The sequence below is a fragment of the Oncorhynchus clarkii genome, chromosome 7 (assembly GCF_045791955.1).
Source record: "Oncorhynchus clarkii lewisi isolate Uvic-CL-2024 chromosome 7, UVic_Ocla_1.0, whole genome shotgun sequence".
Lineage (NCBI taxonomy): Eukaryota > Metazoa > Chordata > Actinopteri > Salmoniformes > Salmonidae > Oncorhynchus > Oncorhynchus clarkii.
Genome location: NC_092153.1, coordinates 45,683,165 through 45,707,336, shown reverse-complemented (window position 1 = coordinate 45,707,336; position 24,172 = coordinate 45,683,165). Strand labels below are relative to the sequence as shown.

The 24,172-nt window shown below is 44.1% G+C and overlaps 1 protein-coding gene across 3 annotated transcripts in view; it reads left to right on the top strand.

Moving 5' to 3' along the window:
• The window catches only part of LOC139413380 (nuclear receptor coactivator 3-like), a 45,851-nt gene that overhangs the window by 7,600 nt on the left and 14,079 nt on the right, over positions 1-24,172 (top strand). The gene's annotated exons all lie outside the window — the stretch shown is intronic.

Here is a 24,172-nt window from a genome sequence, read left to right as displayed (position 1 = left end):
AGGAACTGCAGAGCAACTTAAACGGCAGAATTTCCTTCAATGGAAGCCACCAAGCCCTAGTCTCTATCACTTCGTGCAGTCTGGCTCTACTACTATCACTTCGTATTAAATCATTCCCCCATTCACCTCTTGTTCAACTCTGAGGTAATACCCAAATGCAGGGGTAATTCTGCCATATGTGAGCCATCCACACTTATGAAGGCTAAACGTGCAGCCTGAAGCAATCATTGCACCAAATTCAAATTTATAACCAGCAAGGCTTTGTAACAGTTCTGTTGTAAAGGAGGGGGAAGGGGGTTGCACAGCGCTCTTCCACCAGTCTCTACTTTCTCTCCCTTGCTTGTAAAACTGGTTCACCTGAACAACCGAATGGGAGGGTAGCTCCCTGCCCTGGTTTTGTTACCATTGTAAATTGTTAGCAAGACTATTTGTGTTTTGTTTAGGGCCCCCTCTTTCTAAAGTTCGGGAAGAAAAGGGTAAAGGGGGAAAGAAATGTTACCAGATGCTTTTTGTCATGTGGGCAGAGAGTAAGTTATGGATGAACTTCTCAACTGCTACACTGCCACCTTGCCTGCCCCACGTCTGCCCCCACACCCCTCCACAGCTAGAAGTAGAGTTAAGTTTTGAGTGACACAGAATTCCACCCTGAAGTGAGAAGGCCCCTGCTATTCCGGGGTCGATCAGCAAGCATACTGCAGATTAACAACACTGTCAACATCAAATCCTGACCACGTTTTATTGTAACTTTTACATTTGTCCAACTACGTACAGTGAGGGGTAAAAAGTATTTGATCCCCTGCTGATTTTGTACATTTGCCCACTGACAAATGATCAGTCTATAATTTTAATGGTAGGTTTATTTGAACAGTGAGACAGAATAACAACAACAAAAAATTCAGAAAAACGCATGTCAAAAATGTTATAAATTGATTTGCATTTTAATAAGGGAAGTAAGTATTTGACCCCCTCTCAATCAGAAAGATTTCGGGCTCCCAGGTGTCGTTCATACAGGTAACGAGCTGAGATTAGGAGCACACTCTTAAAGGGGTGCTCCTAATCTCAGTTTGTTACCTGTATAAAAGACACCTGTCCACAGAAGCAATCAATCAGATTCCAAACTCTCCACCATGGCCAAGACCAAAGAGCTCTCCAAGGATGTCAGGGACAAGATTGTAGACCTACACAAGGCTGGACTGGGCTACAAGACCATCGCCAAGCAGCTTGGTGAGAAGGTGACCGCAGTTGTTGCGATTATTCGCAAATGGAAGGAACACAAAATAACTGTCAATCTCCCTCGGCCTGGGGCTCCATGCGAGATCTCACCTCGTGGAGTTGCAATGATCATGAGAATGGTGAGGAATCAGCCCAGAACTACACAGGAGGATCTTGTCAATGATCTCAAGGCAGCTGGGACCATAGTCACCAAGAAAACAATTGGTAACGCACTATGCCGTGAAGGACTGAAATCCTGTAGCGCCCGCAAGGTCCCTCTGCTCAAGAAAGCATATATACATGCCTGTCTGAAGTTTGCCAAAGAACATCTGAATGATTCAGAGGAAGAGTGGGTGAAAGTGTTGTGGTCAGATGAGACCAAATGGAGCTATTTGACATCAACTCAACTCGCTGTGTTCGGAGGAGGGGGAATGACCCCAAGAACACCATCCCCCACCGTCAAACATGGAGGTGGAAACATTATGCTTTGGGGTTGTTTTCCTGCTAAAGGGACCGGACAACTTGACTGCATAAAAGGGACGATGGACGGGGCCATGTACCGTCAAATCTTGGGTGAGAACCTCCTTCCCTCAGCCAGGGCATTGAAAATGGGTCGTGGATGGGTATTCCAGCATGACAATGACCCAAAACACACGGCCAAGGCAACAAAGGAGTGGCTCAAGAAGAAGCACATTACGGTCCTGGAGTGGCCTAGCCAGTTTCCAGACCTTAATCCCATAGAAAATCTGTGGAGGGAGCTGAAGGTTAGAGTTGCCAAACGTCAGCCTCAACCTTAATGACTTGGAGAAGATCTGCAAAGAGGAGTGGGACAAAATCCCTCATGAGATGTGTGCAAACCTGGTGGCCAACCACTGTTTTTTTGAATATATTAACATATTCCCACCCTTGCCATTTCTGCTCAGTTGCTACCGTGATGTCACTCTTCTTCATGGGGTTTAAGGCAACACCCAATCCAAGGGTTGCTTTCCGATACCTGTCGATCCATGTTTTAAGAGCAGGCCAGCATTGCTGTCATTTTCCCCACAGATGTAGAGCAATGAGATGAAACACAGGAGCAAACCCATTTTGGTGGTCTTGGCTCTGCATTCATGCACCTCAACTGATGCTGGTGCTCCGTTCCCGTATTGCTACTAGCCTGGCAAATGAAGCTTTCTTTCCCTATGCGCAAAAGATGCCCCCAACATTGGGAGGCTCTGCCATCATACTTTATATTACGATACCTGAGGAAACACCAACATGTAGAGACACCTTTTGAACTAAACCCATGTCAGAGGTTATATTTTAAAGTGCAAGCCAGAACAAATGCCCTTTGACACTTCACTATTCTAAATGGGTGGTGAAAGCTGAATCTTCCTCAGCTGCCTTTTTGTAGAACATTAATTAATTAATCCTGCCATACTTGAATGGGCTTTTGCACAGATGCAGTTGAGAAGATTTGTAATTCTATGTAGTTCTTAGAACCAACATGATAGGTGGATTTTTATGGTCATTTCCATGTAAAATGACCTATGAGCACCAACATGTGAAGTCATAGGTGCATGTCAATTTTTGGAGGGGAAATTAAGGCATAGCCAAAAAATAAAATAAAAATCGTTCCCCACTGTTTTTCATCTTAAAAATTAGACGGTGGCTTTGTTATTTGTCTTTATTTCACCTTTATTTAACCAGGTAGGCCAGTTGAGAACAAGTTGTCATTTACAACTGCGACCTGGCCAAGATAAAGCAAAGCAGTGCGACAAAAACAACAGTTGCACATAAACAAACGTACAGTCAATAACAGAATAGAAACATCTATGTTCATTGTGTGCAAATGTAGGGAGGTAGGCAATAAATAGGCTGTAGATGTGAAAAATAATTACAATTTCACATTAATACTGGAGTGATGGGTGCAATAGGGTAAGTAACAATATGGGGATGAGGTAGTTGGGTGTGCTATTTACAGATTGGCTGTGTACAGTGATTGGTAAGCTGCTCTGACAGCTGATGCTAAAAATTAGAGGGAGAGCTAAGACTCCAGCTTCAGTGAATTTTTTTTGTATTTTGTTTGATTTCATTCCAGTCATTGGCAGCAGAGAACTGGAAGGAAAGGCAGCCAAAGGAAGTGTTTGCTTTGGGGATGACCCGTGCAATATACCTGTTGGAGCACGTGCTACGGGTGGGTGTTGCTATGGTGACCAGTGAGCTGAGATAAGGCAGGGCTTTACCTAGCAAAGACTTATGGATGGCCTGAAGCCAGTGGGTTTGGTGACGAAGATGTAATGAGGGCCAGCCAATGAGAGCATACAGGTCGCAGTGGTGGGTAGTAATTTGGGCTTTGGTGATAAAACTGCTTCCAATTTGCTGAGTAGAGTGTTGGAGGATATTTTATAAATTACATCACCGAAGTCAAGGATCGGTAGGATACCCTTGTAAAACTATGTTAGGCAGCGTGAGTGATGGAGGCTTTGTTGCGAAATAGGAAGCCGATTCTAGATTTAATTTTGGATTGGAGATGCTTAATGTGAGTCGAAGGAGAGTTTACAGTTTAACCAGACACCTATGTATTTGTAGTTGTCCACATGCTAGGTCAGAACCGTCCAGATTAGTGATGCTAGTCTGGCGGGAGGGTGCAGGCCGTAATCGGTTGAAGAGCATGCACTTAGGTTTACTACCATTTAAAAACAGTTGGAGGCCACGGAAGGAGTGTTGTATGGTGTTGAAGCTCGTTTTGAGGTTTGTTAGCACAGTGTCCAAAGAAGGGCCCCATGTTTACAGAATGGTGTCGTCTCCGTAGAGGTGGATCAGAGAATCACCAGCAGCAAGAGCAACATCATTGATATATACAGAGAAAAGGGTCGACCTGAGAATTGAACCCTGTGCCCCCCCCCCCCCCCCCCCCCCCCATAAACTGCCAGTGGTCCGGACAACAGGCCCTCCAATTTGACACACTGAACTCTGTCTGAGAAGTAGTTGGTGAACCAGGCGAGGCAGTCATTTGAGAAACCAAGGCTATTGAGTCTGCACAGTACGGACTTCAGTCGATGGCGGTTATATCGCTTAGGACCCTGAGCGTGGCTGAGGTGGATCCCATGACGAGCTCGGAAACCAGATTGCATAGTGGAGACGGTACGGTGGGATTCTAAATGGTCAGTGATCTGTTGATTTAACTTTGCTTTTGAAGATTTTAGAAAGGCAGGATGGAGATGGGTCTATAACAGGTTGGGTCTAGAGTGTCTCCCCCTTTTTGAAGAGGGGTATGACCGCGGCAGCTTTTCTCTTTTGTATCGTCTGAAGTCCCCAGAGGTTGAATAGGCTAGTAATAAGGGTTGCAACAATTTCGCTGGATAATTTTAGGAGGGGGTCCAAATTGTCTAGCCCAGCAGATTTGTAGGATCCAGATTTTACAGCCCTTTCAGAACATCCGCTGTCTGGATTTGGGTGAAGGGGGGGTTTGGGCAAGTTGCTGCAGGGGGGGGTTGGGCAAGTTGCTGCAGGGGGTGCTAAGATGTTGGTAGGGGTAGCCAGGTGGGAAGCATGGCTAGCTGTGGAAAAATGCTTATTGAAATGATCGACTATCGGTGGTGAGTGTTTCCTATCCGCAGTGCAGTGGGCAGCTGGGAGGAGGTGCTCTTATTCTCATTGACTTTAGTGTCCCAAGAAATGTGGGAGTTAGTGCTACAGGCAGCAAATATCTATTTGAAAAATCTAGCCTTAGCTTTCCTAACTGACTGAGTATATTGGTTCCTAACTTTCCTGAAAAGTCGCATATCGCGGGGGCTTTTTGATGATAATGTTCAACACCACAGGATGTTTTTGTGCTGGTCAAGGGTAGTCAAGTCTGGGGTGAACCAAGGCCCTTCTGTTCTTAGTTCTACATTTTTTTTTTGAATGGGGCATGCTTATTTAAGATGGAGACGAAAGCATTTTTGAAGAGCAACCAAACATCCTCTACTGACGGGATGAGGTCAATATCCTTCCAGGATACCCGGGCCAGGTCGATTAGCCTGCTCGCTGAAGTGTTTTAGGGAGCGTTGTAACAGTGATGAGGGGCGGTCGTTTGACCGCGGACCCATTACGCATTCATGCAGTGATCACTGAGATCCTGGTTGAAGACAGCAGAGGTGTATTTAGAGGGCAAGTTGGTCAGGATGTTATCTAAGAGGGTGCCCATGGTTATGGATTTAGGGTTGTACCTGGAATGTTCCTTTGATTTGTGTGAGATTATGGGGATCTAGCTTAGATTGTAGGACGGCCAGGGTGTTAAGCATGTCCCAGTTTAGGTCCCCTAATAGTATGAACTCTGAAGATAGATGGGGAGCGAACAATTCACATATGGTGTCCAGGGCACAGCTGGGGGCTGAAGGGGGTCTATAACAAGCGGCAACGGTGAGACTTGTTTCTGGAAAGGTGGCTTTAAAAAACATTTTTTAAGTAGAAGCTTGACTGGGCACAGACCTGGATAGTATGACAGAGCAGTAGAGCGCAACTCTGCCCCCTTTGGCAGTTCTTTCTTGTTGGAAAATGTTATAGTTAGTGGTGGAAATTTCAGGATTTTTGGTGGACTTCCTAAGTCAGGATTCAGACACGGCTAGGACATCCGGGTTGGCAGAGTGTTCTAAAGCAGTGAATAAAACAAACTTAGGGAGGAGGCTGCTAATGTTAACATGCATGAAACCAATGCTTTTATGGTTACAGAAGTCAACAAATGAGTGCCTGGGGAATGGGAGTGATGCTGGGGGTTGCAGGGCCTGAGTTAACCTCTACATCACCAGAGGAGGAGTAGGATAAGAGTACGGCTAAAATAACTGGTCGTCTAGTGCGTTCGGAACAGGGTTAAAGGAGCAGGTTACTAGGCACGGAAGAATAGATTCAAGGCATAATGTACAGTAGGGGTCGACCGATTATGATTTTTCAACGCCGATACCGATTATTGGAGGACCAAAAAAGCCGATAACGATTAATCGGACGATTTAAAAAAAAATGTGTGTGTGTGTGTGTGTATGTATATATATAAATGTATGTATATGTATTTGTAATAATGACAATTACAACAATACTGAATTAACACTTATTTTAACTTAATATAATACATCAATAAAATCAATTTAGCCTCAAGTAGATAATGAAACATGTTCAATTTGGTTTAAATAATGCAAAAACAAAGTGTTGGAGAAGAACGTAAAAGTGCAATATGTGCTATGTAAGAAAGCTAAAGTTTCAGTTCCTTACTCAGAACATATGAGAGCTGGTGGTTCCTTTTAACATGAGTCTTCAATATTCCCAGTTAACTTATTGCTCCTACTTGAGACGCAGACGTCTCAAGTAGGCACCTGGAAATGCAAATGCGCTACGCTAAATGTACTCGTTAAAACTCAAATGTTCATTAAAATATACATGTAGGGTATTGAATTAAAGCTACACTCGTTGTGAATCTAGCCAAGATGAAAATGCTTTTCGGCGAAAGCATGAGAAGCTATTATCTGATAGCACGCAACACCCCAAAATGCCTGAAGGCGACGTAAACAAAAGAATTGGCGTAGCCGGCGCTACACAAAAACGCAGAAATAAAATATAAAACATTCATTACCTTTGATGATATTCTTTGTTGGCACTCCTATATGTCCCATAAACATCACAAATTGGTCTTTTTCCCCGATTAAATCCGTCCATGAATGCCCAAAATATCCATTTGTATAGCCTGTCTGCATCACGAAAAAAGCTCTCTTCCAACACGCAACGTCATGTTTAAAAATTATATAAGTTGCCTATATTCTTTGACAAAACACTTCAACCTACTTTTATAACCCAACTTTAGGTATTTGTAAACGTTAATAAGCGATCAAATTGATCACTGGGTGATCTGTATTCAATAGCAGCTACAAAAGAAAACGTGTCCATTTTTCAATCTTCCAAAATCGATTGAGGTAGGCTGGATGGTATCACGGATCTATTGATAATGTCTCAATGGATTTTTGTCAATGAAAATGACGTTTTTGGCGACATCGTGTGGAAGCTGTAGGAATTGCATCCGTCTCCATATTAAATTTGGTTTCCTTTAAATAATCCATGAAAGGGGCGCATGGATACTTTTTTCAGATTTCAGTGACCAGTTTTTCTTGCGCTTTTCGATGATGATGATGGTGATTTAACCAGTTTTAGAAACTTCAGTGTTTTCTATCCACACATGCTAATCATATGCATATACTATATTCCTGGCATGAGTAGCAGGACACTGAAAAGTTGCGCGATTTTTAACAGAATGTTCGAAAAAGGGGAGGGTAGGATAAAGAGGTTAAGAAGCTTTAGGTTGTAGTTATTATAGGACTATTTCCATCTATATCATTTGTATTTCATTAACCTTTGACTATTGGATGTTCTTATAGGCACTTTAGTATTGCCAGTGTAACTGTATAGCCTCCGTCCCTCTCCTCGCTCCTCCCTGGGCTCGAACCAGCAACACAACGACAACAGCCACCACATCGAAGCAGCGTTACCCATGCAGAGCAAGGGAAACAACCTCCCCAAGGCTCAGAGCGAGTGAAGTTTGAAACGCTATTAGCGCGCGTTAACTTGCCAGCCATTTCACTTCGGTCACACCAGCCTCATCTCGGGAGTTGATAGGTTTGAAGTCATAAACAGCGCAACACTTGACGCACAACGAAGAGCTGCTGGCAAAACGCACGAAAGTGCTGTTTGAATGAATGTTTACGCTTCTGCCTACCACCGCTCAGTCAGATACTTAGATACTTGTATGCTCAGTCAGATTATATGCAACACAGGACACGCTAGATAATATCTAGTAATATCATCAACCATGTGTAGTTAACTAGCGATTATGATAAGTTTAATGCTAGCTAGCAACTTATCTTGGCTTACTGCATTTGCGTAGCAGGCAGTTTCCTTGAGTGCAACGAGAGAGAGGCAGGTCGTTATTGCGTTGGACTAGTTAACTGTAAGGTTGCAAGATTGGATCCCCCGAGCTGACAAGGTGAAAATCTGTCTTTCTGCCCCTGAACGAGGCAGTTAAACCCACCGTTCCTAGGCCGTCATTGAAAATAAGAATGTGTTCTTAACTGACTTGCCTAGTTAAATAATGATTAAATAAAGGTGTAAAAAATAAATAAAATAAAAAAATCGGCACCCAACAATACCGATTTCTGATTGTTTTGAACTTCAAATTGGACCTAATTAATCGGCCATTCCGATTAATCGTCGACCTCTAATGTACAGACAAGGGTATGGTAGGATGTGAGCCAGGTGCGGTCACATAAGGGCTAGCTAAGGAATATTGAGCAGGGCTGGAGGCTCTACAGTGAAATAAGACACAAATTACTAACCAAAACAGCAATAGACAAGGCAGGGAGAGACATGTGTAGCCGAGTGATCATAGGGTCCAGTGAGTAGCTAGGTGAGCAGACAGCTAGCAGGCCGGTGCTAGCAGATGGGCCTGCAGGGGACGCTTTGATTTTTGGTCAATCAGATGGAAAGGGGCTCTTAGAAAAATTCTTAAGGTATTAGAAATGTTGAAGTAAAGTCCCCTGCCAACTAATTTAGTTTAAAAAAAGTTGTGTTCTGTAAGTTTAGGAAGCATTGTCTTGTACCTTGTTATTCGGTTACCAAAAACTCAAATATTTTAAAGATTATAAAAATTTTTAAAAAAGAAATCTCCCACGTGAGGGAGGATAATGAAAGTTCACAGAAGTAACAAGTAAAGGTCGAACTACCAATCGTATTGTTTTAACTGCTGATATAAAGAAAAGTGATTTTAAAACTGTAATTCTGTTACGAAGTTGAAAATGGAATTACAAAAAAATGTGTAATGGAACTACTGCAATTGAATTGGCTACATTGGGAAATCATAGTAGTCACAAATCAGTTTGGTCACGGGCTAGTGTCCTCCCTTACACTGGCATACTGTTTGTTATGTTAAGCTCATAACTCTTTGTCATCTAGTGTTCAAAGCAAGCAGTGTGCACCGACTCGCTCCTGAGTCGCTCGAGCAAATCCCCATCGGATAGCCCCCAAAAATGTATGGATATTATTTGAATAGTGAAATCATTTCAAATGTCCATCCCTACTACCATGAAATCTACCCTCTTTCCATTTACTGTAACGAGCATGCTCACCCACTAAGCACCGACTGACACCGAATGTCAATGGACGCTGAAAAGTAGTTAAAATTGGGTCAGTCCGCCCTGGCCGGACAAAATCTGAACCAATCAGAGGTCTGTTTCACAAGTTTGGACAGTACAGTAGACCACAGTGTAATGTACTGTATTCGATTGTGCCCATTCCGTGGAGATAAATGGATTGACCTAATTTGACGCATTTGATCAAGTTCACCACTTGCAGCTATACATGTAGTGTTTCTTTTTAATTATGGGAATTCTGTGTTTAACTCATGAGTCACCTGATGTAATATTATTATTATCTGTGAAGAAGACAAATCGTCCTCTTATTTGAAAGCTACTGCGTGTGCTTCTTTCTCTCTGCACAGTCGGAAATGCTCTTTTTCCCATAAATTCTCAAACAAACTAACTTGGCAGAGTAAATAAAGAAAAGGAGTAGTAAGGGGATTGGGGGGGTAGTGGTGAAACTGGCATCAGACCTTTTTGACTGGAATTATTTGCAGGTGTCATAGTTCAGCTGCTGCGATTGGCAGAGGAAAGGTAACATTTAAACCACGTTAAACTTTTGACCCCGCAGGAGCTACACAGGAACGCCCAGGTCTGGCGTGGAACAGAGCCTGCTCTCTTCCTGTGTTTACTCCACAGATCCATGAGGGAGGAGCCAGCGAGGAGGAAATCATGTGTCGTGCTCTGAAATGAAAGTTGGCTTTTCAGCTGAGCAACACCGTTAACACTACACACTGCTCCTGCCTGGGTGGTGGAGGTATAAAGTTAACCCTCCTCTCTCTGTAGACTGGTGTGTTTTCATTGTTCATATTATTTACCCTCGAGTTGAAACTTGTGGTAGAGATTTTATATTGTTCTTCAAATTATTTTCCTCATGAGGTTGATAAATTACCATGTGTTTTGCTTCTTCAATAGGAGTCTGAGAAGAGCTGGTATGTTATCTCAATAGGCAGAATGGAAGCATAGCAGGCTTGGCGCTCTGTGCTGTCAGATAAAAGGCTCATTGGCCATTGATTAATGAAACCATTAGCATAATATTAGCCCTGCGTGATCAAATCACACACACACACACACACACACTTGTTTCGGCCATGGTCGGGTTTCTATCGGTTGCATGATGGTGTGTGGGAGGGTGGGTGCCTTCTCAAGAAGAGAAGCTGCTGTGCTCTGAATGCTCTTTCTGCTGTGCCTCTTTCTGCTATGCCTCTGCTGTGCCTTTCTCTTTGTGTATTTCTCTTCCCCTGCACTGCAGCACCACCAATTCCCTCTAATGTTCATGTGCACACACTCGCACCTCGTCAGAAAACAGCACGCAGACAGACAGGCAGAGAAGACACACATGCTGACTGTGGGTCCTATGTAGTTGGGTTGTATTTAGTGGCATATCCCTTTTACTGTTGCACCTCTCTCAAGGAGCCCATTGGCTGTTACACGGCCTGGCCCTTTGAAGAGGTACAGGTATGGTTGTTTTCTTGTCCCGAATCTCTGCCCTCCTTCCTTTTCAGCTCTTACCTCCCCCTCTTTCTTTGTCTCTTCATACTGAGTGAGAGAATAGGAGTTTGTGAAAGGCTTGTTTTTATTCTAATGTGAGCTGTTTCTCCATGAGGCTGGGGGTGTGTTTGAACTCTACTGTAAACCTTAGCTACTGCTGTCTCCTGTCTGACGGAGGTGCTGGCATTTCACTGGATAAGATAAAGCATTTTTGGATGAGAAGAAATCACACTTTTACATATCTTTGTGTACTGAAGCTTCTTTCTCCTCCCATCTCACTCAGTCATGTTGGTTACAGAAATGGACAGGACTGTGGCTAACGGTACTATGGGGCTGGTTTTGATGATCTGAATACAAAAACAGTATGTTTAATTTACACTGACCAAAATGCATACGCAACATGTAAAGTGTTGATTTCGTGAGCTGAAATAAAAGATCCCAGAAATGTTCCATATGCACAAAGCCCCCCCCCCCCCCCCACCCCACCCCGACGGGTGGCATAATCCATCCACCCGACGGATGGCATATCAAGAAGCTGATTAAACTGCATGATCATTACACAGGTGCACCTTTTGCTGGGGACAAAACATGGCCACTCTAAAATGTGCAGTTTTGTCACACAACACAATACCACAGGTTTCTCAAGTTTTGAGGGAATGTGCAATTGACATGCTGACTGCAGGACTGTCCCGCAGAGCTGTTGTCAGATAATTGTATGTTAATTTCTTTAGATGCCACCAATGTTATTTTTGAGAATTTGTCAGTATGTCCAACCGGCCTCAACTGCAGACCACGTGTATGGCGTTGTGTGGCTGAACGGTTTTCTGTTGTGAACATAGTGCCCCATGATGGGGTTATGGTATGGACAGGCATAAGCTACGAACACAATTGCAATTTGAATGCACAGAGATCCCTTGATGAGATCCTGAGGCCCATTGTCATGCCAAATGGGGGTCACATCAGTCTGCTTTTTTCTGATCCACGCCCCTATTTAATTTGTTTTTTGTGTCTGTGACCAACAGATGCATATCTGTATTCAGTCTCGTGAAATCCATAGATTAGGGCCTAATGAATTTATTTCAATTGACTGATTTCCTTATTGCGTTTTTATAACGCAGCTCTCTTGGGATGGACAGAGGGGACGTCTCCAGACTGTCCTGCCCTCAAGTGCAGACTGCGAGAACAGTCCCCCCCCCCCCCCCGTGCTCAGGGCTTGGTTGGAATTCCGAGCTGCCAGTCCGTTTCCGACTGGATAATGGAGTCTTTCTTACAGTTTTACAGCTGAGCTTTTTAGAAGTCTGCACAAGTTTTCACATGCTTGGCATGTCTGCCTCGCTGTACTTCAGTCCCATTTGTGAATCATATTTCTTTCTTTATCATAAGTCATAGTTCTGTCTCAACGACCCACTATTTTCATGAGAATCATGTGTTTTCACAAATGGATAAAACTGTTCAGATTCTGTAGCGAACTCGGTCACCTGTTTACATGGATGCGACAACAAAACAAAGGATTTGTTGATGTGCACGGTGTCAACTTCAGCTATATAAAATGGATATGACACGGGTTGAGACGGGAGAAAAGCTCCTGTAGTGTGAGCAGCAGCTATTGTAGCCGTTGTCATCCCAAAGTGGCTGAAAAATGTGTGTTTTGCTGGGGTGGAGGTGGGGCTGGTCTTTGAAGAAAAACAGGAAGTCATTCTGTCCTCTTGTTTCCTTTTGCACTTGACGTCCCAAACTCTTGTTAGATGCCTTTTTGTTTCTTTATGACTGTGGGGGTGGGGGTTGGTTGAATGGTTGAATACAGGGTAATTGCGCCAAATGTATCTGCCACTGCTTTCATATTTGAAGACCAAAGACAGGTGGGTCAGTTGGTGACGGTTTGTCTGCTTACGATGTTGCGGTTATGTTTAAGTTTACGTGTGGAGAGCTGTGGTCTGGTCAGTCCGTAGTGTGTGGTGTCTTTGTTGTGCTAGCCTGCGTCTCACAGTTCAGATTACAGACTTTAGTACAAGCGCAGCTAGAATGTCCTCTTCTGATCCTGACTTAGTGACACTGCAGCTCTTGAGCTCAGCTCAACACTCTTCCTCCCTTTTCCACCCCTTCCTTTCTCTCTTTTTTACAGTACCTCCCCTGTCATATTCATGTCTTCTGTTTTTTTATGAAAATATGCCACCTCATTCAAAAAACGTGTGTGTGTGTGTGTGCGCCCCTTGTCAGACTTGTGTTACCAGTTTATCGTCCGCCGACCTGAAGTAATGCATGTCTAGAAGGGAGATGCAAACAATTTAGTCTTGCTGCTTGACTTGAAGTGGCACACACTCTCCTCCCAACATCTCTCGTTCATCATCCATTCTCTCTCTTTCTCCCTCGCTCTGTGTTTTAATTATTCAGCTGCACCTTTAGCTCAGTTGCTGTGAACCATTTTTTGGGTTTGATCTGTGTGGAAGATCCCATAGGAACACACAGGTGGTGCATCGCTCTACTTTTTTTTCCCTATATGCACCACCGCTGCTAAATCGTGGCTGCCACTGCAAATCAATAAGAAAATTATTTTTGGGACCCCATTGATATTATTATGTTTTGAGTCACTCAGATGGCAAAAAAACAAAGCATAATCAATGACAAATATATAGTATAGCAGGAAACTAGCTTTAAAACAGCAAAATTGTCTCTACAGCCAAGAGAAGAGCCTCTTAAACCTTGCCATTGGTACATTTCTCAAATGGACTGTAAATATAATCTTCCCTGTCATGTTGTCCGGTGCCACATTTTCCTAACGGAAACCTGTGAATAATGTTGAAATTAAGTCATCAAGGGAACTGACAGAGGATAGCTAAGCTTAGCGTTGGAAAGTTGCTTGGTACTGCAGTAGTGGACTCTGACAGCCAACTGAGGCCAGATAGTCCGTATCGGTCCCTTTCCCCACTCTATGTAAATGTCGTGGCTGGGAGGCCATATCCAGGAAGTGATGACGCAGGGGACCGTGAGAGAGGATGCAAATAGGATGCTGTCTTCTGTGGCTTCCTGTATCTTTTTTAGAAATAATGGTTCCATGAAGTTCTACCAAAATATTAAACTTTTCCACGGGAAGTAGAGAAGTGGGTTCTGTTCCATCCTGTATCAGCCAGCCAACTGGATGACTCTTACTGGCGTGCTTCGGCGGGACATACTCCACATGAAAACCTCTCCAATAAAATAAAATCATAAATCAAATTTTATTGGTCACATACACATGGTTAGCAGATTGTTAATGCGAGTATAGAGAAATGCTTGTGTTTCTAGTTTCAACAGTGCAGTAATATCTAATAATTCCCCAACAACTACCTTCTGTGTGGGTGGACCATTTCAGTTTGTCTGTGACGTGTACGCCGAGGAACTTCCCATCTTTTCCACTGCTGTCCCTTTGATGTAAATAGGGGGTGCTCCCTCTGCAGGTTCCTGAAGTCCACGATCATCTCCTTTTGTTGACGTTGAGTGAGAGGTTGTTTTCCTGGCACCACACTCCCAGCGCCCTCACCTCCTCCCTGTAGGCGGTCTTGTTGTTTGTAATCAAGCCTACTATTGTCTGCAAATTTGATAATTGTGTTGGAGGCGTGCATGGCCACACAGTCATGGGTGAACAGGGAGTACAGGAGGGGGCTGAGCATGCACCCTTGTGGGGCCCCAGTGTTGAGGGTCAGTGAATTTCACCACCCGTCAAATTCCAGGACCCAATTCCACAGGGCGGGTTGAGACCCAGGCCCTCCAGCTTGATGATGAGCTTGGAGGGTACTATGGTTTTGAATGCTGAGCTGTAGTAAATGAACAGTAATTTTATTTATTTTACTTTTCTCCCCAATTTCGTGGTATCCAATTGTTTTAGTAGCTACTATCTTGTCTCATCGCTACAACTCCCGTACGGGCTCGGGAGAGACGAAGGCTGAAAGTCATGCATCCTCCGATACACAACCCAACCAAGCCACACTGCTTCTTATTAACACAGCGCCATCCAACCCGGAAGCCAGCCGCACCAATGTGTCGGAGGAAACACCGTGCACCTGGCAACCTTGGTTAGCGCGCACTGTGCCCGGCCTGCCACAGGAGTCGCTGGTGTGTGATGAGACAAGGATTTCCCTACCGGCCAAACCCTCCCTAACCCGGACGACGCTAGGCCAATTGTGCGTCACCCCACGAACCTCCCGGTCGCGGCCGGTTACGACAGAGCCTTGGCGTGAACCCAGAGTCTCTGGTGGCGCAGCTGGCGCTGCAGTACAGCGCCCTTAACCTCTCTGATCTCCCCATCCCGGATCCGGGATCGTGAATACAGACTCAAGCTCATTACCATAACGCAACGTTAACTATTCATGAAAATCGCAAATGAAATGAAATAAATATGCTAGCTCTCAAGCGTAGCCTTTTGTTGACAACACTGTCATCTCAGATTTTCAAAATATGCTTCTCAACCATTGCAAAACAAGCATTTGTGTAACAGTATTGATGGCTAACGTAGCATTTAGCGTAGCATTTAGCGTTAGCATTCAGCATGCAACATTTACACAAAAAAACAGAAAAGCATTCAAATAAAATAATTTACCTTTGAAGAACTTCAGATGTTTTCAATGAGGAGACTCTCAGATAGCAAATGTTCAGTTTTTCCTGAAAGATTATTTGTTTAGGACAAATCGCTCCGTTTTCTGCGTCACATTTAGCTACGAAAAAACCCTGTATCCAGGATTGTGTAAATCTATCAGCAAGCTCATTAGCATAACACAACGTTAGCTATTCATGAAAATGGCAAATTAAATGAAATTAATCTATTTGCTCTCAAGCTTAGCCTTTTGTTAACACTGTCATCTCAGATTTTCAAAATATGCTTTTGAACCATAGCTAAACAAGCATTTGTGTAAGAGTATTGATAGCCTAGCATTGCATTAAGCCTAGCATTCAGCATGCAACATTTTCCACAAAAAAACATAAAAGCATTCAAATAAAATAATTTACCTTTGAAGAACTTCAGATGTTTTCAATGAGGAGACTCTGTTAGATAGCAAATGTTCCGTTTTTACAAAAAATATTATTTGTGTCGACTAATCACTCCGTTTTGTTCATCACGTTTGGGTAAGGAGAGAAAAAAAAAGAAAAAAGTCATTAAAACGCGAACTTTTTTCCAAATTAACTCCATAATATCGACAGAAACATGGCAAACGATGTTTAGAATCAATCCTCAAGGTGTTTTTCACATATCTATCGACGATAAAATCCATCGTGGCATGGACTTACTAATTACGCACACAGGACACCGGGCGGGACACCAGGTAAATGTAGTCTCTTATGGTCAATCTTCCAATGATATGCCTACAAACACGTCACAATGCTGCAGACACCTCGGGGAATATACAGAAAGCGCAGGCTCATTCCTGGCGCATTCACAGCCATATAAGGAGACATTGGAACACAGCGCCTTCAGAATCCGGGGCATTTCCTGTATGAAACATCATCTTGGTTTCGCCTGTTGCATTAGTTCTGGGGCACGCACAGATAATATCTTTGCAGTTTTGGAGATGTCAGAGTTGTGTCTTTCCAAGGCTGTCAATTCCATGCATAGTCGAGCATCTTTTCGTGACAAAATATTGCGCTTAAAACGGGCACGTCTTTTTATCCAATAATGACACAGCGCCCCTATAGGTTCAAGAGGTTAACCACTGCGCCACCTGGGAGGCCCATGAACAGAATTCTTGCATAGTTATTCCTCTTGTCCAGATGGGATTGTGCACTGTGATGGCGATTGCATCGTCTGTAGACCAGTTGGGGCGGAATGCAAACTGAAGTGTGTCTAGCTAGGGTGGCAGGTAAGGTGGAGGTGATATGATCCTTGACCAGTCTCTCAAAGCACTTCATGATGACAGAAGTGAGTGCTATGGGGCATTAGTCATTTAGTTATCTTTACCTTCTTGGGTACAGAAACAATGGTTGCCATCATGAATCATGTGGAGACAACAGACTGGGATAGGGAGCGATTGAATATATCCTTAAACACACCAGCCAGCTGGTCTGCGCATGCTCTGAGGACACGGCTAGGGATGCTATCTGGGCCAGCAGCCTTGCGAGGGTTTAAATGTTTTACTCACGTCAACCGTGGAGAGGGGTGGAGGTGCGCAGTCCTTGTTAGCGGGCCGCAACGGTGGCACTGTATTATCCTCAAAGCGAGCAAGGAAGGTGTCTGTCACGTGGCTGTTTTTTGTGTGTAGTCTGTAGTTGGTGTTTTTTTTTTCCTGTAGTCTCTGCCACATACGTCTCGTGTCTGAGCGGTTGAATTGCGATTCCACCTTGTCTCTGTACTGGCATTTCGCTTGTTTGATTGCCTTGCGGAGGGAATAACTACACTGTTTTTATATTCAGTCATATTCCCAGACCTCTTTCCATGGTTGAATGCGGTGGTTTGCTCTTTCAGTTTTGCGCAAATTCCGCCATTCGTCCACGGTTTCTGGTTAGGGTAGGTTTTAATAGTCACATTGGGTACATCTCCAATGCACTTCTTTATAAACTCACTCACCGAGTCAGCGTATATGCCAATGTTGTTCTCTGAGGCTTGACTGGAACATATTCCAGTCCACATGATCAAAACAATCTTGGAGCGTGGCTTCCGATTGGTCGGACCAGCGTTGAATGGTTCTCGTCACTGGTACATCCTGTTTGAGTTGCTGCCTATAAGACGGTAGGAGTAAGATGGCGTCGTGGTCGGATTTGCTGAAGTGAGGGCGGGGGAGGGCTTTGTATGCATCGCGGAAGTTAGAGTAGCAGTGGTCGAGGGTATTGCCCATGCGTGTAGCGCAGTCAAAATGCTTGTAGAATTTAGTTAGCCTTGTTCTCAAATTTGCTTTGTTAAAATCCCCAGCTACAATAAATGCAGCTTTAGGATATATGGTTTCCAGTTTGCATATAGTCCAGTGAAGTTCCTTGATGGCCGTCTTGGTGTCTGCTTGAGGGGGAATGTACACAGCTGTGACTATAACTGACGAGAATTATCTTGGTACGTAAAATGGCCAGCATTTGATTGTAAGGAATTCTAGGTCGGGTGAGCAGAAGGACTTGAGTTCCTGTATGTTATGATTACACCATGAGTCGTTAATCATGAAGCATACGCCCCCCCCCCCCCCCCCCCCCCCCTCCGCCCTTCCTCTTCCCAGAAAGGTGTTTCTCTGTCGGTGTGATGCATGGAGAAGCCCGGTGGCTGAACCGATTCTGACAACATATCCCAGAGAGCCATGTTTCCGTAAAACAGCGAATGTTACAATCTCGGTCTCTCTGGAAGGCAACCCTTGCTCGAATTTCGTCTACCTTGCCCACCGTCAGTGAACATAAAGTAAACGGAGCCAAAAATTAAACGTATGGTTTGTGTTGAGTTACACATTTCAGGCGGCACATTGGGCTTGGTTATGTTTGTTCACCAACTCATGTCACAGTCCTGTCTGTCTGACTCCAGTAGCATTCATTGGCTCGTAACTGCTGTAGACATTGAGACCCTAGACTGTGAATGGATTTTGATTGGACACAATCAGGTGAAGGTGAGTAGACCAGTGCGCTAGAGTCCATGTCACTTACACTGCCCCTCACTCTCAAGGGGCCTCATTTATCAAAGGTGCCTGCGCACAAAAAAGTTTTCCCGCAAAGGTTGGTATTTATCAAACGTGACGGGAAAGTGTGTGTATCTCCACGCACAGCTCAAACCATGCACCCGCACAGCTTCTAGTGGTTGATCAATTTATATTGCAGGGGGGGGGGGGGTGAAGGTGTTTGGTGCACAGGACTTATAATAATGGTAGGCTAATAAACATTTTACCATTTTTAATGATAAATCTGCATTTGCCATTGGTAAGGACATCGCATAGCAACATGTAGTCTATTATATTATCTTACTTTTATTATATAGGCCGCAAGCACATTACAGGACATGTCTCTCCTTTCTGACATGACCAGATTATATCTGCTACACAACAAAGCCATGCTCAAAAGTAAATGGACCTGTGGTGTATTCAAAACGGTTGACAATATGGGTAAGCAACAGTATTGATACGAGTGCAACACCATAGCATATTTAATCTTAATATGGAAGAACAGTTTGTTTTTTGTATCGAAGTGAGGGCCGTAGTATTTCCTTTTTAAATTGCTCGACTAGACAATCATTTCAGAATGCACAGCCAGTGTTTCGGACTCGCTAAGCATTTTTGGATTGAAAAAGTCACTGCAGGAGTTTGTAAAAAAATAAAATAATAATAATAATCTGCCCACACTTCTACAGGTGATTTGAAATTAGCCTTTGCGCTTTCTTTTAGAAACTGTCATTGCCCAGTTCTAATTTCTCCAAATTATACAGCAAATGAGTTTTTTTGAAATATTTTTTTAATAAAAAATGTTTTTCCCTCCATTCACCTTTTACGGTGTTTTCCAGTTGGGGTTGTAACGGTCGTTCACGAGCACACACATTCATTTATATTTTTTATAAATCCCAATTTGTTGAGCATGCAAGTCTTAGAATCTCCATGTACGCTAGAATTTAGTGAGAAATGTACACACGGATGATAAATGAAGCCCCTGATCTTCATTCATCTTGGTCTCCATTAGTTCAACAAACTGTAAGCCTATGCTGTCTTGTACAACCAACTGCTTTTCGGTACCTATCACTTTAAAATCTGCCCCATATCTGATGGAACAAACATCTATCTATCTCTGGGCAAGTTTCACATTGTCAGAAGTGTCTGCTTCAGGATCATTTGCATAATGCCAGGCCTGTTGTGACTCATTTGTGGTGCGCTGGCTGCTGTTTTCAGTCGACGTCTCTCTGAAATAGAAAGGGCACAATGTTTGCGTTCTCTCCAGAGTATAGGCCTACTGTCTCTCCCTAAGCGTGATTCACTGCAAGGTTTCAAAGTCAACAAACTTACTGGGGAAAAAGTTGAGGAATAAAGGCGAACAACAAATAAATGAGGCATGTTACAAACATGCATATACTGTTTGATGCCATGGTAGCATGGTTGTCAAAATACTGGAGAAAATTGTTTATGTTCAAATGCTTTACCATCACCACAGTATGATTGGCAGATTCTATACAAGGGGAAATATTTCTACAAGGGAATAAAACATTTCACTGCGGTCACCTATAGCAGAGTTTCCCAAACTCTGTCCTGGGGCCCTCCCTGGGTACATGTTTTTTTGTTGTTGTTTTTTTTGCCCTGGCACTATACAACTGATTTCAAATAACCAATGCTTGATGATCAATTAAAATATTATTTGTCACATACGCCAAATTTAGACCTTAGAGAAATGCTTAGAAGCCCTTATTAACCAACAATGCAGTTTTAAGAAAGTGTTAAGTAATAAATAGAAAATAAAAGTAACAATTAAACAGCAGCAGTAAAATAACAATAGCGAGGCTATACACAGGGGGATGAGTTGATTATTTGAATCACCTGTGTAGTGCTAGGTCAAAAATCAAAATGTGTACCCAGGGCGGGCCTCTGGACCAAGTTTGGGAAACCCTGATCTATATAACCACTTCCTTGTTATTTTCCACCGATATACTGTATACATGTGAGCTACATATTCTGCCTTCTCTATTATTACCAGCAAGCAGCACTCTAGCATGTGTTTGTCTTTCAAGATGTGAAGCTGACTGAGGTTTGTTTTCATCATTCTCCACAACTGCAGAGATCAAATCAAATTTATTTATATAGCCCTTCGTACATTAGCTGACATCTCAAAGTGCTGTACAGAAACCCAGCCTAAAACCCCAAACAGCAAGCAATGCAGGTGTAGAAGCTTGGTGGCTAGGAAAAACTCCCTAGAAAGGCCAAAACCTAGGAAGAAACGTAGAGAAGAACCAGGCTATGTGGGGTGGCCAGTCCTCTTCTGGCTGTGCCGGGTGGAGATTATAACAGAACATGGCCAAGATGTTCAAATGTTCATAAATGACCAGCATGGTCCAATAATAATAAGGCAGAACAGTTGAGACTGGAGCAGCAGCACGGCCAGGTGGACTGGGGACAGCAAGGAGTCATCATGTCAGGTAGTCCTGAGGCATGGTCCTAGGGCTCAGGTCCCCAGAGAGAAAGAAAGAAAGAAAGAGAATTAGAGAGGGCACACTTAAATTCACACAGGACACCGAATAGGACAGGAGAAGTACTCCAGATATAACAAACTGACCCTAGCCCCCCGACACAAACTACTGCAGCATAAATACTGGAGGCTGAGACCGGAGGGGTCAGGAGACACTGTGGCCCCATCCGAGGACACCCCCGGACAGGGCCAAACAGGAAGGATATCACCCCACCCACTTTGCCAAAGCACAGCCCCCACACCACTAGAGGGATATCTTCAACCACCAACTTACCATCCTGAGACAAGGCCGAGTATAGCCCACAAAGATCTCCGCCACGGCACAACCCAAGGGGGGGCGCCAACCCAGACAGGAAGATCACATCAGTGACTCAACCCACACAAGTGACACACCCCTCCTAGGGACGGTATGAAAGAGCCCCAGTAAGCCAGTGACTCAGCCCCTGTAATAGGGTTAGAGGCAGAGAATCCCAGTGGAAAGGGGAACCGGCCAGGCAGAGACAGCAAGGGCGGTTCGTTGCTCCAGAGCCTTTCCGTTCACCTTCACACTCCTGGGCCAGACTACACTCAATCATATGACCCACTGAAGAGATGAGTCTTCAGTAAATACTTAAAGGTTGAGACCGAGTTTGCGTCTCTTACATAGATAGGCAGACCATTCCATAAAAATGGAGCTCTATAGGAGAAAGCCCTGCCTCCAGCTGTTTGCTTAGAAATTCTAGGGACAATTAGGAGGCCTGCGTCTTGTGACCGCAGCGTACGTGTAGGTATGTACTTCAGGACCATATCAGAGAGAGGGGTAGGAGCAAGCCCATGTAATGCTTTGTAGGTTAGCAGTAAAACCTTGAAATCAGCCCTTGCCTTGACAGGAAGCCAGTGTAGGGAGGCTAGCACTGGAGTAATATGATCCATTTTTTTTGGTTCTAGTCAGGATTCTAGCATCCGTATTTAGCACTAACTGAAGTTTATTTAGTGCTTTATCCGGGTAGCCGGAAAGTAGAGCATTGCAGTAGTCTAACCTAGAAGTGACAAAAGCATGGATTAATTTTTCTACATCTTTTTTGGACAAAGTTTCTGATTTTTGCAATGTTATGTAGATGGAAAAAAGCTGTCCTTGAAATGGTCTTGATATGTTCTTCAAAAGAGAGATCAGGGTCCAGAGTAACGCCGAGGTCCTTCAGTTTTATTTGAGACGACTGTACAACCATTAAGATTAATTGTCAGATTCAACAGAAGATCTCTTTGTTTCTTGGGACCTAGAACAAGCATCTCTGTTTTGTCCGAGTTTAAAAGTAGAAAGTTTGCAGCCATCCACTTGTGTCTGAAACACATGCTTCTAGCGAGGGCAATTTTGGGTCTTCACCATGTTTCATTGAAATGTACAGTTGTGTGTCATCCGCATAGCAGTGAAAGTTAACATTATGTTTTCGAATGACATCCCCAAGAGGTAAAATATATAGTAAAAACAATAGTGGTCCTAAAACGGAACCTTGAGGAACACCGAAATTTACAGTTGATTTGTCAGAGGACAAACTGATATCTTCCCGACAGATAAGATCTAAACCAGGCCAGAACTTGTCCGTGTAGACCAATTTGGGTTTCCAATCTCTCCAAAAGAATGTGGTGATCGATGGTATCAAAAGCAGCACTAAGGTCTAGGAGCACGAGAGGTGAGAAAAGAGGACTGAGAGGGAATGGAAAAAGAGCGAGACTGAGTGGGGAAAGACAGGACAGGGAGCGTGCAGTGGCGACAGGACAGGGAGCGTGCAGTGGCGACAGGACAGGGAGCGTGCAGTGGCGACAGGACAGGGAGCGTGCAGTGGCGACAGGACAGGGAGCGTGCAGTGGCGACAGGACAGGGCGCGTGCAGTGGGGACAGGACAGGGCGCATGCAGTGGGGACAGGACAGGGCGCGTGCAGTGGCGACTAGGACTGTGTCAAAGAGGTGGCGCTATACAAGTCCATGCCTGCAGTTTGGACTGGGGTTGCATAACCACTCCCATCCGTTCTGCAGTATTCCACTCCGGAATGATGCGCTCATAGCTGTGTGTGTGTGTGTGTGTGTGTGTGTGCTCTTGTTAGAAAGCCAGTGTATGTCTGTGTGTGCTAGTGTGCTTGCCCACCCTGAGATGTGTGTCTGTCATTGCCTACGTCTCAAGTGCTGGAACAATGAACTCCAGTGTTTTTTTTCTGTGTGGAAATGAAAAGAGCAGTGGCCTTAGTGTCTACCTTCCTCTGGTGTGAACCCTGAGGGGGTCAGACGCAGTGCAAGGCTGGGCCAGGGGAGGAAAACAAGGGCAGGATCGCCCGGACGGCCAGCAGCAGCACGCTCAGAGAGGGGGGGGGGGGGGTTGAGCGGGACAGGAAGAGGAATGGCCAGAGAGTGTACGAAGAAGGGGAGAGCGGATATAGAGAGAGGATTTGGGGTCAGGGAGCAGTTGGAAATGTGAATGTATCTTGCGGTTCAGTAAGGTTAAACAGAGCAGTATAGCCTAACCTTGGGACATCTCTGTTGTTCTGTAGGAACGCAATCCAGCTTGTGCTTGTCCCTGTGCTGGGGGTTTATTGACCGTACTGTACTATTAGAGCACGAGGAGTGGTGCAGGCACAGGATGAACGCAGGATGACCCATTTTCCCCAGAGGCTCTAAATCACTACATCATTGTCAGTCTCTCCTCACACTGGAACAGATGAGATTTATCTCTTATCAAATGCAATGAAGGGAGACTCGTGTAGCTACTAGTGCTGAGCGATTAACCAACATTTGTTTTCGTTTTTTTTAAACAACTAATTGTCCAAGTCAGTTCAATTTATTTGAATTCCATTTAATTTTTTATTTTTGTGAGCTCAATGCGCACATTGCACAATATCTCTAGAGATAAATCAGATCCAGCTTGAACTGTGCGATGTAGGGAGTTGTAGTTTCCAACAGGCCAATATTCTACATAGTTTAGAGCATAAACCGTGGTAATTAACTGCAATGCCTATCATCCATTGCGCATTTACTTGTCAGGTCTGTGGTTCTTTTTTAATGCCTTCTACTGAAGAGACAAGAATACAAGATCATGAAGGGATAAAGAGAGCAGCTGTTGCTTCGTGACTTCTCCACCTGCAAATACATGATCAGTGATTTGATAGTTGGTATTCAGCAGTCATAAAAGTATGCCTTATTTCCATTGAGCTTCCAAAATAGTGATTTTTGTCAGACAGCAGCTCTGTAGAGATGAGATGACTTGGAATGA